Below are 14,617 nucleotides of genomic sequence, written 5' to 3' on the forward strand. Positions count from 1 at the left end.
TAAGGATAACCAAGGAAGATGGAGAAAGGCCAACTACTGGAGCTTCTGAAGCAATGTTCAAATGAAGAAGGACCCTCCGGCTCCTTGAGAAGGCTACGTATTCATGGAAGCCATCACTCAAAGTTATTATTGCTCAACGTAGAAGAGAGAGGTCTAAATCTCCTCTGGAAATTTGGGTTTCAAAAATACTAGCTTTTTGATAAGATGCACAGAATCTTTTCCTCTCTATACAAAATATTTACTAGCAGAGGCAATAGTAAACACTAAAATCATTTCTTAGCTAGTCTTATTGAAAACATCACGCAGAAAAATATTGAGACATATTAACATTCTAAGCAGTTACGTTGTATTGTTGTTATGTTATTTTCAATGATCTTCCTAGCCAGTTTTCTTTGTAAGAGGGATTTCAACTTTTCCACAGTGTACATTTATTTATATGATGACCAAAATAAATATTATAAAAATATGACATCATTATATATTCTGCTTACACTTGGCAAAACAGTTCAATTTCCATTTTGAGATTTTTTTCCTTTTATTTTTAATGACATTTTATGAAAAATGGCAGCTTCCTGAGAGCTGATTATGTAAAAAGGATAATGGGAGTTTAATTTTTATTCTTAGTTGACAAATAAAATTGCATATACTTATGATATATAGCAAGATGCTTTGAAATACATTCATTTGTAGTAAGGCTGACTTAATTAACATATGCGTTACATCGCGTGCTTACTGGTTTTCTCTGATGAAACACTTTAAAGTCAATTCTCTTGGCACACGATGTATTGTCATTAACGACAGTCACAGGGTGTTCAGAATCTTGAGAGCTCCTTCTCTGTACTCTGAGCCTCAATTTTCTCCCACTGTCCTTACTTCCTGTCTCACCCCTGCCACTCACACTCCCAAATTGTACTTACTGTGCTCATGATGGAGCGAATGCTTTTGTGAGTCTGACAATATAGGAGTCAAATTATAAAAAACTGTCTATTGTGGTCAGATCAATGGGCCAAACCCACACTTACTTTCCAGCTACTAAAACAGCTTCCTATTGTCCCTCTCCCAATGGCCTTTAACATCTGTGCCAACAGCCTCCAAGCCAGGAGTTTACAGAGAAAGAACAAGAGCAACTAGGCACATCCTCGTCAAGACAACTGGTTAGTCTTGGACACTGGCGATCTCTTGAGAGACTCCATTTCACCAAGAAGCTGCTGGATCAACTCCCACTCCTCTTTTCTCTACAGACACTTATGCCTAGAACCCCAAGAGCTCTGAGAACCCCATCTTACAGGTCACTGAAGCTTACAAAACACTATTAGAATTCAGATGTACTGCAGTGACATCATCTGGGCACACACCACAGAGGCACGAAGGCCGTAGTGTCCAAGTGACTTTTGCAGAATCTTGTTCTAATCCTATTATTCATTTAACAGACCCAATGGGGGGTAATCCTTCCCTACACATCCTGATGTCCACTTTAAAAACAGCAGGAAGAAGCACAGTTTACAGGATATTTGTCAACTGACCACTATCTCTGAGCATGGGTTGCATCACAGCCTGACTTCCTCCGGGAAATCCCTTAACCTCTCACAGTCTGTTTCTCCACCATGCCACAGAGATCATAATAGAAACCAGCCAGGCCTTGTATTGATAGTGTAATATTTAATAGAGGGAATACTGGATCCTTAAAAGGGCCACCTACAGGCTTAGGTATTTACTGACTTTGGTTCCTTGTCTCTGTTAAAACTTGCAGCAGTGCGTAAGCTAAAACTGTTTTCTCACCCCCCCCCCATCTTCTCACCTAGTCCCAAGAACAACAGATCATAGCAGGCCTCACACTATCCATGGTGACATTTGGGCATGTCTTGCACCTACAAATTTGAAAGAAAAGAAAAGAAAGTGTCACTTGGCCAGCAACACAGAAAGACCAGAGCAGAGCTCAGCAAAGCCTGGGTACCTTCTACCTTGTCTCCTTTCTCAAAAGAGTCTTTCTGATTGCTTTTTATATTCACCTGTATGATGGTGGGTCCTACAGAGAGTCCACTCCTGTGGGACCCATGTTTCCTTACATGCTTTCCAAGGATTCTAATCTTTCCTTGAACTCCAAGGTGTCCTCTTTTCTGCACTAAGCTGCAGATCCACATGCATTTCCAGTTCTGGCATGTAGCCCTCAGCAATCTTGTAGCAACAAGCAGTGACAGCTGGAGAAGACAAGAGTCACCAGGTCTTACTTTTAAAACCATGTCACCGAGGAGGTAAGCAGCTGGACTGGTGTATCTTTAGAGGATGTGGTGCTTGTCCCTCTCTAGCTCGCACCCTCACAGGTGACTCACCAATGACATCCTTGTGAATTCTTTCTGGCCATTTCAAAGACTCTGCTAGAGATCCTGCCTGTGCTGAGCAGAGCTGCGTCCACCTACTGGTGGGAAACAGGAAGAGACCCTGAGACAGAGCTCTGCAGAGAAAGGCTGGCTTCAAGCAGCCAAGGACACCTGCTCCATCATCAACAGCAAAAGAGAAGCAGACAAAGAACTATCCTTCCACAACCAGAGACAGGATGCTCCAGGGTAGGATTTGTACCGAGTCACCTTTGAATGTGGATGTTTTAGAGAAAAATTCTTTCCCTAAAGGATTAAATTTAAAACATTTGGGAAGCGGAGACATCAAGGCCCCCAAATAAGCACAGATTATAAAACCAACCGATCGCATCATCTGTTCAGAGCCTTTTTCGTTGATGAAAAATAGAGAGAAAATGCGTTTTATAGAGGTCTGGCCCCAAAACATCACGCCGTGTATGTTTTCCCAGTGGTTACATACCTACAGCATACAGACAAGGCCATTCCTGATCCCAGAGAAGCAAGGAGGAGAGGCAGCTATTTTTCCCAGCACATATGTTGATATGCGGAAAAGAGGACAGCTCTACTCGCTGCAAGCTGTCCTATTGAAGCCCCGCTTCCTGTCAATCTTCCTTTCCCCCCACGAAGCTTTAATTTTTTGCCACAGCGCTTTCTACATTTGAGTTTCCTGCAAACCTCAGGAAATAGACTGAAATTAATATCGTCAGATGCTTCTGAAAGTGCTGGCTTGGCGGCATTGCAGAGCGCTTTCTGATGCCATTTTGGGATTAAAATATACCACTTCTGCCCCATTGTTTGTAAGAGAAGTCTGGGGGAAGGATTGTGTGTGAGATTGAAGTGCAGTTAAATGTAGGTTAAAAAAGCAATTCAAGCCGGAGAGCTGACCTTTCAGGATGCTCGAAATCAGCAGGTAAGCAACCCAGAGAGCAAGCCAGGAAAACAGCGCCTCCATGGCACCCCACCAGTGTTGGGGAACTGAGGCAGGGAAGCCTCCCTCTTGTTCTTAGTGTATGCATGTAAAGCTTTTGGTAAGACTAGAGCCTAAAGGTCTGACTCCAGAGAGAAACTCAGTGTATCAAAAGGAAGGAAGAGGCAGAGAGAATTTATTAGACTATGCATTCGGAATCATTAATATGCATCGAGGGAACATTCAAGTCTTAGCTTTTCTCACATCTCAAAGTTCCAGAGGACCCCCAGGTCAAGGGTTAGGCTGGCTTAGTCTCTAGTCACTGGAGTCTAGTTCTAGCTCTAATTTTTCCTGCCTGGCCTTGGCATCCCTATCCTTCAGACAATAGTCCTTTTGAAGAGAGAGAGAGAGAGACAGAGACAGAGAGAGACAAGAAGAGGCAGAGAGACAGACACAGAGACACAGACACACACAGAGAAAGACAGAGACACAGAGACAGACACACACACACATAGAGAGAAAGACAGAGACACAGAGACAGACACACACACACAGAGACAGAGACACAGAGACAGAAACAGAGACACAGAGAGACATGGAGAGACAGAAACAGTCACAGAGACAGAAAGAGAGACAGACATAGAGTCACAGAGACAGAGTGACAGATACAGAGAGAGACACAGAGACACAGAGATGGACACACAGAGAGAGGCAGACAGACGCACAGAGAGAGACGGAAACACAGACACACACACACACACACACACACAGAGGGGGTGGAGGGCACTCCTCTCACTTCTCCTTTGTACAAGGGCACGGCGATGCTAAACTTGTAACAACTGCATAAACATGCCTCGGGTTCTTTTTTTTTTTTTTTTTTTTTTTGTTCTTTTTTTTGGAGCTGGGGACCGAACCCAGGGCCTTGCGCTTCCTAGGTAAGCGCCCTACCCCTGAGCTAAATCCCCAGCCCCTATGCCTCGGGTTCTTGAGGGGAGACCTGCGACATGAACCAAAGTTATTTTTATTATTGTTGCCTTCTGCATCTCTGACTTCCCAAGAGTGTGAGATAAGGGCACACAGCACTCTGCATCTTAGAAGACAAAAATCTGTTTCTGACTTTCCGTAATATCGGAGAATGATCAGTCTTTTGACATCCTTTGTGTTGTACTCACCTTTGAGTCGGTCAGCTACAACTTCTCTGTACAGCACGGCTTCCATCCAGTTGAGCTGAGAGACCCATTGATTTCACAAGCAGCTCCGTTTCCTAGATCCACACTCCTCTGGTTCACCCCGCTGTTTTCTGCCTCTCTGTGCAGAGTAACTGTGTGGCTGGCTGACTGGCTGGCTTGCTCTATCCTGTCACTTTGGAATCAGCCCCTGCCACCATTGGTCAAATCAAGCTCATGGAGTTGGATGGTCCTTCCAAGACCTCCTACAAAAACCATGTCTTCAACGTGAGGATGCTAAGTGAGACCTTGGATCTACCTGGTCAGCAACGGGGAGAGCTAGATTTGGAGTAGGCAGATCTTCCAATACCAACCCTTAAAGTATTCAGTCTGAGGTGGATCCACATTAGAGGTAAAGTTCACTCATTTCAGGTCCCCAGGCTCCAGTTACTACATCTGCACCAAAAACTCCAGCGTTCATTTTTCAGACTGGTCTACACAACTTATTTCCACAAAAAAAAAGATTGCTATGGGTTTTGTTTTCTCAGGTAGTAAAAAGTCAGAAAGAAGATACTGCAAGACAGAAGCCACTGCTGCAGAAAGATGTCGAAGACCCTGCTTCTTTCTCTGTCCTTTCCTGCTTTCCCAAGGACACAAGATGCCTGCTCTTCACCAGGCTTCAGATGGAGACGGAAGCCAGAGGCACAGGGCGGTACAGCTGAGTCCCTCTATTGCCTCTACAATTGCTTTTCCAGAAACCTGCCTAGCGGCTATCTATCTACCTGTAGCAGTGAAGTCACATGAAGCTTGTGTAGCTGTAAATACAACCTGAGGAAGCCCATGGTTTTTATAAAAACAAAAAAAAATGCACCACTCTGAAAAGAAAGTGGGGGCTTTGTTAGTGTGTCACTCAGCCTTCTGTTACTGCATAATACTGGACACGATCTACTTTCAAAGATACAAAGCCTGTTTAACTCACACTTCTGATGGCTACAGTTTGTAATCAGTTGGCCTCATTGTTTAGGGCTTGCAATAATGTAGCCCAAAATGGCAGGAGAATACTGTGGAGCAAAACCATGTGCTTCATGAGACAGAGAAAAGAGAGGAAAAGACCAATAGCTCTCATAATCGTCTTCAAGGACACTGCCCCAACAACCAACAGACTTTTCCCAATGACACATGGGCCTTCAGAGCACAGTTCTCCAGACAACTGCAAGAAGGTCGAAGGGAAAAACTATTGAACCGGCTGACTCAGTCCCATAGGCCTCTGAACTGTATTCAGTACCCCGTGGTCCAACCTCAAGTGACCTTTTGAGTCTTATTCTTATAGGATCCAGTCACTCCCACACTCTACCTACATGCACGTCTCTGCCTTTGAGCTGTCACCCACATCATCACCGCCCTCTGTTTCTGAATTTTTGGTCTGTTTTCTTTAATGTTCACAGTCAGAATTAGCTTCCAGCTTTGCCATTCTCCCGGCCCATGTTGCGCTGGCTTCCGCCAGATCACTAATCCCATCCTGATTTGAATTATAACCGCCCGCCATACCTGACTCATTCTGAACAATGAGCGCCAGGAAATAAAGCAAGGATCACATTGTGTCTTTTGTTATATCCAGGACAAAGTTCAAAACTCTGCATGCTGAAGTAAATGCTTAAGTGCTTGTAATTGCAATCATTCCTTCCTACTTTGCTTATCTGGCCGATAATGTATCAAAATGCACATCCTCCTGCGCGTCTGTAAAAATTGCTGACACACCCCAGCTCCCTGGAGTAGTCTAGCTTTATCCTTAGACACAGGGGTCCTGTGTCTGGAATTCTCTGTCAGTCCCTGCTATCTACAAAGGATCTGGGCTCTGGAGATTCAGTGACAGGTAGCTTACGCTGTACCTTCAGGCTCCTGTGACACCAGGTGAAACAGACAGCCCTGTCTTTGTCCCTTTTTATTTATTCCTGAGCCATATTTCTCTGCCTTGACCAGTCTTAGTCTCCAGTCTAAATCTCCATTAGAAATGATTCTTATCCTGCCCTCCAACCACCACCTCCTCACCGCCATAACCTTCATTTGTCCCCGTGCCTTGAGGTGCTGGCTCCATGGAATTCAGCTTCAGGTTTCTTTTCTTCGCATCTTCTACTTGAATTTAGGAGATTAAGAGAAGCCAGGAGAGACAGAAGTCCTGGGAAGAAAGGCAACTGTCTCCTCCATGTTCCCTTCCTCTGGGACAATGGTTCCTGCTGGTGGTCATCCATCAATGAACCTATTCTTTAATGGCTCAATAACCCTGGTCCCTCCCTTTTCTACTTCAGGGCAAGGAGAATGATAAGAACTTACCATTGATTCTGCACCTCTGATAATGTTCATAACACTCACCACTGATCCATTTAACTCTACACAGACCTTCTAAACCAGTAGATCTTAACCATCCCTTAACTACAGTTCCTCAAGTTGTAATGGCTCCCAACCCTAAAATTATTTTTTGTGCTACTTCATAACTGTAATTCTTATATTGTTATGAAACATAATGTAAATATCTGTGTTTTCCCATGGACTTAGATGACCCCTGTAACAGAGTAGGTCATCCCCCAAGGAGGTTGTGACCCACAGGTGGAGAACCACTGCTCTAAAGAGTCATCTTACTAAAGGTCATTTAAGTACCATCCGGGTGCACCTTACTTTCAATAGTTATTTATTTGCATTCCATGTGTACATGTGTGTGAATGTATGTTTATATAGCACATGCATGCATGAGCCCACAGAGGTCAGAAAGTAGTATCATTTCCCCTGGAAGAGTATTACAGGCAGTTGTGAGCTGTCCAGTAGGTGCTGGGAACTCAACCACATCATCTGCAAGAGCAGTAAGTTTTCTTAACAGCTGAACCATCTTCCTCCAGGCCCCACGTGCCAAATACACCTTACCTTATGCCAGGAGTTGTCCTGACTTCTCTGCCATGGTCACTACAAAGAATTGTTTCTTCCCCATGCAAAGACTCTCAGCATTTTCAGCTGTTCTCCAAGTGTATTCTCTCCGATAGTTTCCCTAGAAACCCTGGTGGCATTTCCCCTGAGTTCTCTAGGACTTAGTGAATCTTCACCAAAGACCTAGATGTTCTATTTCTTTCTCCAACTATACTAAGATAAAATTTAAACCACATTTATGTGCATAAGAATATCTCTCTCTCCCTACCCCTCCGTCTCTCTGTGTGTGTGCACACACACACACACACACACACACACACACACACACACACACACACACACGTACCTCAGCATGTATGTGGAAGTCTGAGGACAACTTTGGGGAGTGCTCCTTCTACCAGGAGGGTCCTAGGAATCAAATCCATGTCATCTGACTGGGCAGCAAGTGCCTCTACCCACTGACCTATCTCCCCAGGCTCTGCATCAAGATATTTTTGTATCTTGCACATTCAAGAATCAATTCCCTTTACTGATATAAAATCAATGTTTCTGGAAATTTGATTGCTTATGTTTGGTGAGATAAGAAAGGGACAAGATTTCAAGGCCCTGTGGATCAAATCCTCTGGTTAATTGAGTCGAAAACCAAATAAATTAGAATGCTTCCCAAGACTCAGTCCTCTCAATAGAGGACAAGTGTGAGTGTGGAAAGCAGATGAGCTTAGGAAAAGCTCCAGAGAAGTTTTGTTGCCCTCTCTCCCTTCTTCTGGATGGTTGAGAAAATGAGGTCTCCAATCACTCCATGAGAGAGTTCCCTAAAACTCACTACATGCCTGCAGATGGTGGAGGCCTTTCCTTCCCTCCCCACACTTCCTCCTCCTTACCCACCTCTACCTTTATTTCCACATCTCCTTCTCCTTCTAGATTCCCTTAGCCCTACCTCCCTTCCTCTCTTTCTTCTTTTTTTTTCCTCAGTAGAGGGGCAGTGCTAGGAAGAACATCACTGCAGCACTTGGACATGTTTTGCACATAGAGAACAATGAACCAATACGAGCTGGCCAGTCAACAGTTTGAGGTCAGGACTATCTGATTCCCCAGGGCCAGTCAATTATTGTTTCTCTAAAAGTTTCAAAATATAATTTCAGCCCAGTTTCCATTCCCTGTATTTGGACTAGACTTTAAAACCTAGAGATCCACTGTAGCTCATATTGTCTCCTGCGAGTTCACCCTGTCCCTCCCCGCCCCCTCTCCCTGACCTGGCCAGCAATTACTGCTTCGTTGGGAGCCTGGATCAGATATGGATGAAAGAAGGTAGCCTTCTCTGGGAAAGCAGAGCACAAAAGGAAATGAATGCTTCAATTTCTGTTTCCTCCAGGCATATTAAAGCAGAATATCATTGGAAAAAATCTATGAGATGTATTGTTAAATTCAAGGAATATGTAATTGCAAAATAATACATATTATGTGTGACTCCCTTTATGAGCATGTGCATAGGTACTTATTCTTATATGTGTACAAAAGTGCCTAGCAAAAGGCTAGAAATGTACATAACAAATTGTTAGCAATGGCTTCCTCTGCAGTTGGACGTAGGGAGAGGGCAAGTTGTTTTTAAAAAGAGATATTCACATTGTAATCAATATGGCCCCATAATATTTGATACTTACGAAGAGAAAACATTTTTACTACCTTTTGCTTGTATAAATATTATGTGGATTCTATCACCAGTAGTAGATTACTCAACAATTTTTTTAGAACTTTTCTTTCCAGTATATTCTACAAGGGGGGAAAAAAACCTGATTATTCAAAAGAGAAAGTTTAAAAAATTAAAAATTTCTTCTCTTGAAATACATTCCCTGTCATTTCAGGGTGTCATTGTGCTTCCTGATCGTGATTTAAAATAGAGGGTAATGAATCATCTTCCACAGCAAGTTTGACTCAGGCAAGTAAAAAACGCTTCAAAGGAAATCAAAATTAGGAATTAATCTCCTCTGTTACATGATGCCTCCCCCACTCTCCTCCATCACTGGGTTCTGGGGGAATAGGAAGGCGAAGGGTATCAGGGCCTCTGACTCAGGTGGGACAGGCTCAGGCTTCAGTCCTGTCCCTTCCTGACTCAAAGGCCGGCTGAGGCCAGTTGGGAAACAGCTAAGCGCTCGCTTTCCAGAGTACCTGCCTCTCTCCCCGGCTTCCTGTTGAAGTTTATATTGCCCCCCCCCCACCTCTCTCAGACTGCAAGCGATCTCTAAGGACACTTGTGCACCATTTAAATTTCTGTACTGCCAGTGGCCACACATAGTGCCTCATGCAAAGTTGGTACTCAGGTGGCTCCATAAATATTTATAGCAAGAACATTTGAATGAAGGCATAAATAGAAGCCAAATCAAATAATGCCTCGGTTTTTATAGCTTTATACTGGATTGGAAGGTACTTCAGGACAGCAGCCTGTACATCTTGGCTTTTTTTTTTTCTTCTTTCTCTCTCATTTATTTATTTAGGTGATAGGATTTTACACAGCCAAGAATGACCTCAAACTTTCTGTGTAGCAGAGGATGACCTTGGACGTCTCATCCTGCTGCCTCCACCTCACAAGTGTTAGAATTACACGTCATCGTGCCCCAGTTACAAGATGTAAACAAGTTGTCTACCAACTCCAAGCCTCCTGTATCTCCTGCAATGTGTTCAATAGGAAGCCTACCTCAGATGTCTATTGAGGGTGGTTTCTCTATTTTGAGCAGATGATTAAAAATCTACACACACACAGAGAGAGAGAGAGAGAGAGAGAGAGAGAGAGAGAGAGAGAGAGAGAGACTGACAGACAGACAGACAGACAGACAAGCAGAGAGAGATCTTAATTTATTTATTAGTCAGCTGATGAACAGGAAGGATTCTTTCATCTTTGATTGTAGATAATTAATTCTAATAAAATATCCAAAGGTAAGAAGCTTGGTAGTGCAGAATGGCCATTTTTCTCCCGAACATTCCAGGCTGCTCCCCAAGGAGCTGACTGAACTTTTGAGAATCCAGTCTTTTCTTGCCGTGAACTTTCCTCCCACTTCAGGGAGCATCCAAAGCTCACCAGAGTCTGTGGCAAAGCTATCTCTGAATCTCAGGTAGCTAAAGCAGAAAGTGGCACTTCTTAATGAGACGGTAATGGCATAATTATTTGAAGGGACCCTATAATTGCATCCCTCCCTGCCCCAAGCTTCTTTAGCAACTTCAAATGGAATCTGTAGTTCCGGTCCCCTTCCTGTCCTCCGCCAACACAATGCCACTGGCCAATATTAAGCATTCATCAGAGGTGGTTTTAGCTTATCAAGGTGGGAGCCTCCAGTGGTTTAGCCTCAAAAGTTAAAAATCTCTCGGGTGACTTTAGCTACCATGTGCCTGATTCTACTTCAAATCATTTTACCCAGATGGGGGAACATCGGATCTTTGAGAAAAGAAGCTGAGAAATCGCTGCACAGCCATTTAAACTTCATTATAGTCTCGAGTATTCATCTGAAAGGGACTCCTTGACTTAGTAGACCACTCCAAAGATTCCCCTCACTGACATGAGCAATTACACCTTTTCGTTTCCCCCCAACTTCCAGTTCCTTTGAAAAGATCTTTACGTCTAGTCCCACCTTAAAAGAAAGGAAAAAACACCACCCATTCCCAGCCCAGAAAGCTTCACTGTATTTTTCTTGCCTCTTGAGATGTAATGAACCTCCAAAACCAACAACCTCTGAGCAAGCATCAAATCCATACATAAGAGCAGAAAGCAAAAGCGGTTGGCTCTGGTGGGAGAGTATAGGAGACTTTGGTCAATAGCATACATCCCTCCTCTGAAAAATGGCTTGACTGAATGAGCATCCGATCTCAAGAAAGGCAGGGGAGCCATTAGTGAAAGCAGGAAACTCAGTTTTACATCTCATTCGAAAGATGGATTCACTGCCTTCCTCCCAGTCCAGGTGGGTGAGTTAGTTTAGAGTGAAATTTGTCTGCCCTCACTGAAAACTCCAGTTAGGCAATGAATTATTCCAAGTAAATTAAGTGTATCGATCCCCTCCCCTTTCTGACACTTTGCAGATATTGCTATCAAATCATGCTCCATGCAAGTGTCAGTTTTTGCTACAGACATCTGAAGACAGGATCAAATATTCACTTGAGTTTCTCAGCATCTAATAAAAACTCCCAGGCATAGCAGAACTTGGGGAAAACAGGCGACACAGCCCAGTGATGAAGCAACTGCCAGGGACACAGCACATGCGGTGGATGAAAACACAGAGGTGCGTTGGCACCTCTTCGTCAAATAACAAGTAGTCAAGGCTTACAGTTTGTGACTCAACTTTAACCAATGTTCGTATAAGCAAACATAGCAAAGACCAGGTGAAGGGGCATGGAGTTATGTTGTGACTACATCCCAGTTCTGGCAAAACAATTGCATCCCATTTCACAATGCTTTTCTTGACTGTGTTGATTCAGTCTCTTCCAAACTAAAGATTTACATCATTCCAACAATGCCCGAAACAGGATCTGATTCTTCTCTGTGTATGCATTTCCATCTTCAGGATGGACCAAGTGTCCGTGTATTCTACCCACCCAAAAGAAGTTCAGCTGAACTTCTAATATCCAGTTGGACGGTAGTTGGATACAGGACCTTACCCATAAGCAGTAATTAGGTCATTTGTGTAGAGCCCTCATGAGTGGGACTAAGGAGAAGATGGCAATTGGAAAGCTAGGAAACAAGGTCTCACCAGACACCAGCTATATAAGCAATTTGATTGGACTTGAACAAAGTACCAGTCTCCTAAATCCTGAGAAATATATTTCTGCTGTCCAATGCATCAGGCTATGATCTTCTGTAATAGCACCTCAAATTGATTGAGATGTCCACCATAATGATGAGGCATCCATTTCTAGATAATAAATTCTTAATCCTCAAAAGTAAAAGAATCTTTTTTTCCTTACTTAGTTTGAACTAATTTTTTGACCAAAAACTATCATATTAAAAATGTTAAGTGAATTCTAAGAACAGATTATCTAAGGATAAAGAGTCTAGAGATTCTGATCCAGATCTCACAAATATAATAGTAAAACATTGTTTTGTCCATGTTAAAAGTCTTGACTGCATGGGAATATAGTTGTGAGTGGAATCATATGATATCTGAGTCAAATTTGCTTAAAAATATTCCAATAGGATGGAGGGAAGCAAGGAAGATAGATAGAACAAGTTTAAATACAGCTTCATTATTTTCATATTGGGTGATGGTACACAGGAATGCTCATAACAATAGTTCTCTAATGCATCAAAATTATCTGAAAGGATTATGAAAACAGAGTGTCTTAGTTAGGGTTTTACTGGTATGAACAGATACCATGACCAAAGCAAGTCTTATAAAGGACAACATTTAATTAGGGCTGGCTTACAGGTTCAGAGGTTCAGTACAGTACTACCAAACCAGGAACATGGCAGCATCCATACAGGCATGGTGCAGGAGGAGCCGAGAGTTCTACATATTGATCTGAAGGCTGATAGCAGAATATTGACTTCCAGGCAGCTAGAATAAGGATCATAAAGCCCATACCCACAGTGACACAACTACTCCAACATGGCTGCAGCTTTTAATACTGCCACACTGTGGGACAAGCATATAGAAACCATCACACAAACCACACATAAATTGAAGTTAAGAGTTCACACTGCGAGAAGTGTTAGGCTGTTGTTGTTGTTGTTATTGTTGTTGTTGTTGTTGTTGTTGTTGTTGTTGTTGTTGTTGTTTCTGACCTGTGACTGACACCCGAGAGCAATAACCAAAAGCAGGAAAGGTTTGTTAGGGCTTCCAGTTCAGGGTTTTAGCCCTTGTTGGCCAGCTCCATTGTTTTTGAGCTATGGTGCAGCAGGGCAGAACAACATGGCACAAGGGCATTACCAGAGCAGAGCTGCTCTCTCACAGCAGCAGCAAGGGAGGAAGGAGGGAGCCAGGACAAGACATGTCCTTTCTAGGCATGCCTCCACTGACTGACTTCCTTGAGCAAAGGTTTGCTTCTTAAAACACTCCTTCAAATAGTACTACAGGCTGGGAACCAGGATAAGGAAGCATAAACCTATGGGGGAGCATCCCATATTCAAAGCATAAAACGGGGACGCAGATGCCATAGCCCAAGGACCTCATGCTGTGATTCACCGTATTATATTTACCCTCTCTTTTTATGTGATCAAAAAAAAATAAAGTCAAAATCAAGTGGCGCTGTACTGAGCTGGCACCAAAAATGCGTGAGGCAGGAGGAATTGTCTCTGCTACTGCGACTTCCAATCTCAGTCAGTCAGCAGCTGAAAAGATGACGAAGAGACACAGACTTCAGGAAAACACTGAACCATCAACTCTATTCAAATTGGTTCTAGTGTGGGGAAAATTAATGTTGGTTTTCCTCATTTACTTTGAACCTATGTCTGCATAATTGTTATAGAGTGTGACAGCTTCTGAGCTGGTTTGGGGATGTATAGTTAAGCAATATGAATAACCAGAGATTCTAACTCTTTTTTGTGTGAATGCTCCAGTTAGGTGGCGATTTACAGAGACTGATGGCATCACCTTCCCACATTTGCCTGAGATTCAGGTTGGGTTCAAAAGAGCCAGAAATCTTTCTCTCCAACCTTCAGATGCATCTGCTTAGAGTTGACAAATGTGGACTTTTCTCCAATTGGGTCCAAAGCCACTGGGTAGTGCACAAAGAGAATCCCAAAGCACAGGTATCCAAAGGACACCAGGAGTGGATTTCATTTCTTTTTATACTATCTAGCAAACAATTACCATATGCCAGACATTGAGTTTTATATACCTTGGGATATGCAAATATAATAGTCAAAAGAAAGGGTCCTAAGCCTTGAAAATCTCACATCTAGTTTTGGAAATAAATAAGCACAATTACAATTTAACAGTTGTATAACAAGAGACTATTCATTTTTGGCCAAGAGGGAGAAACAGAGAAGCAATCCCCTGCCTCCCAAGTGACATTTGCTGTGGTTTGGATAAATGTCTTCCCAATGGCCCATGGGGTAAAAGGTTTGATCTGCAGCACATGGTACTAATGAGAGGTGGTGGAACCTTTGAGCGGTGGGTCACTGAGTGTCATACATGGGAGTATGCTTTTATGAGGGATCCTAGTCTCTCTTTCTTCTCTTCATTTCCTGGCTCATGAGGTGAGCATTTTTTTTTTGTCCCCACACTGGCTTCCACCATGATGTGCTGCTCACCGCTGGTCCAAAACAATGAAGCCTTTGATTACAGAGCAGA

This window comes from Rattus rattus, chromosome 8 (genome assembly GCF_011064425.1).
Source record: "Rattus rattus isolate New Zealand chromosome 8, Rrattus_CSIRO_v1, whole genome shotgun sequence".
Taxonomy (NCBI): domain Eukaryota; kingdom Metazoa; phylum Chordata; class Mammalia; order Rodentia; family Muridae; genus Rattus; species Rattus rattus.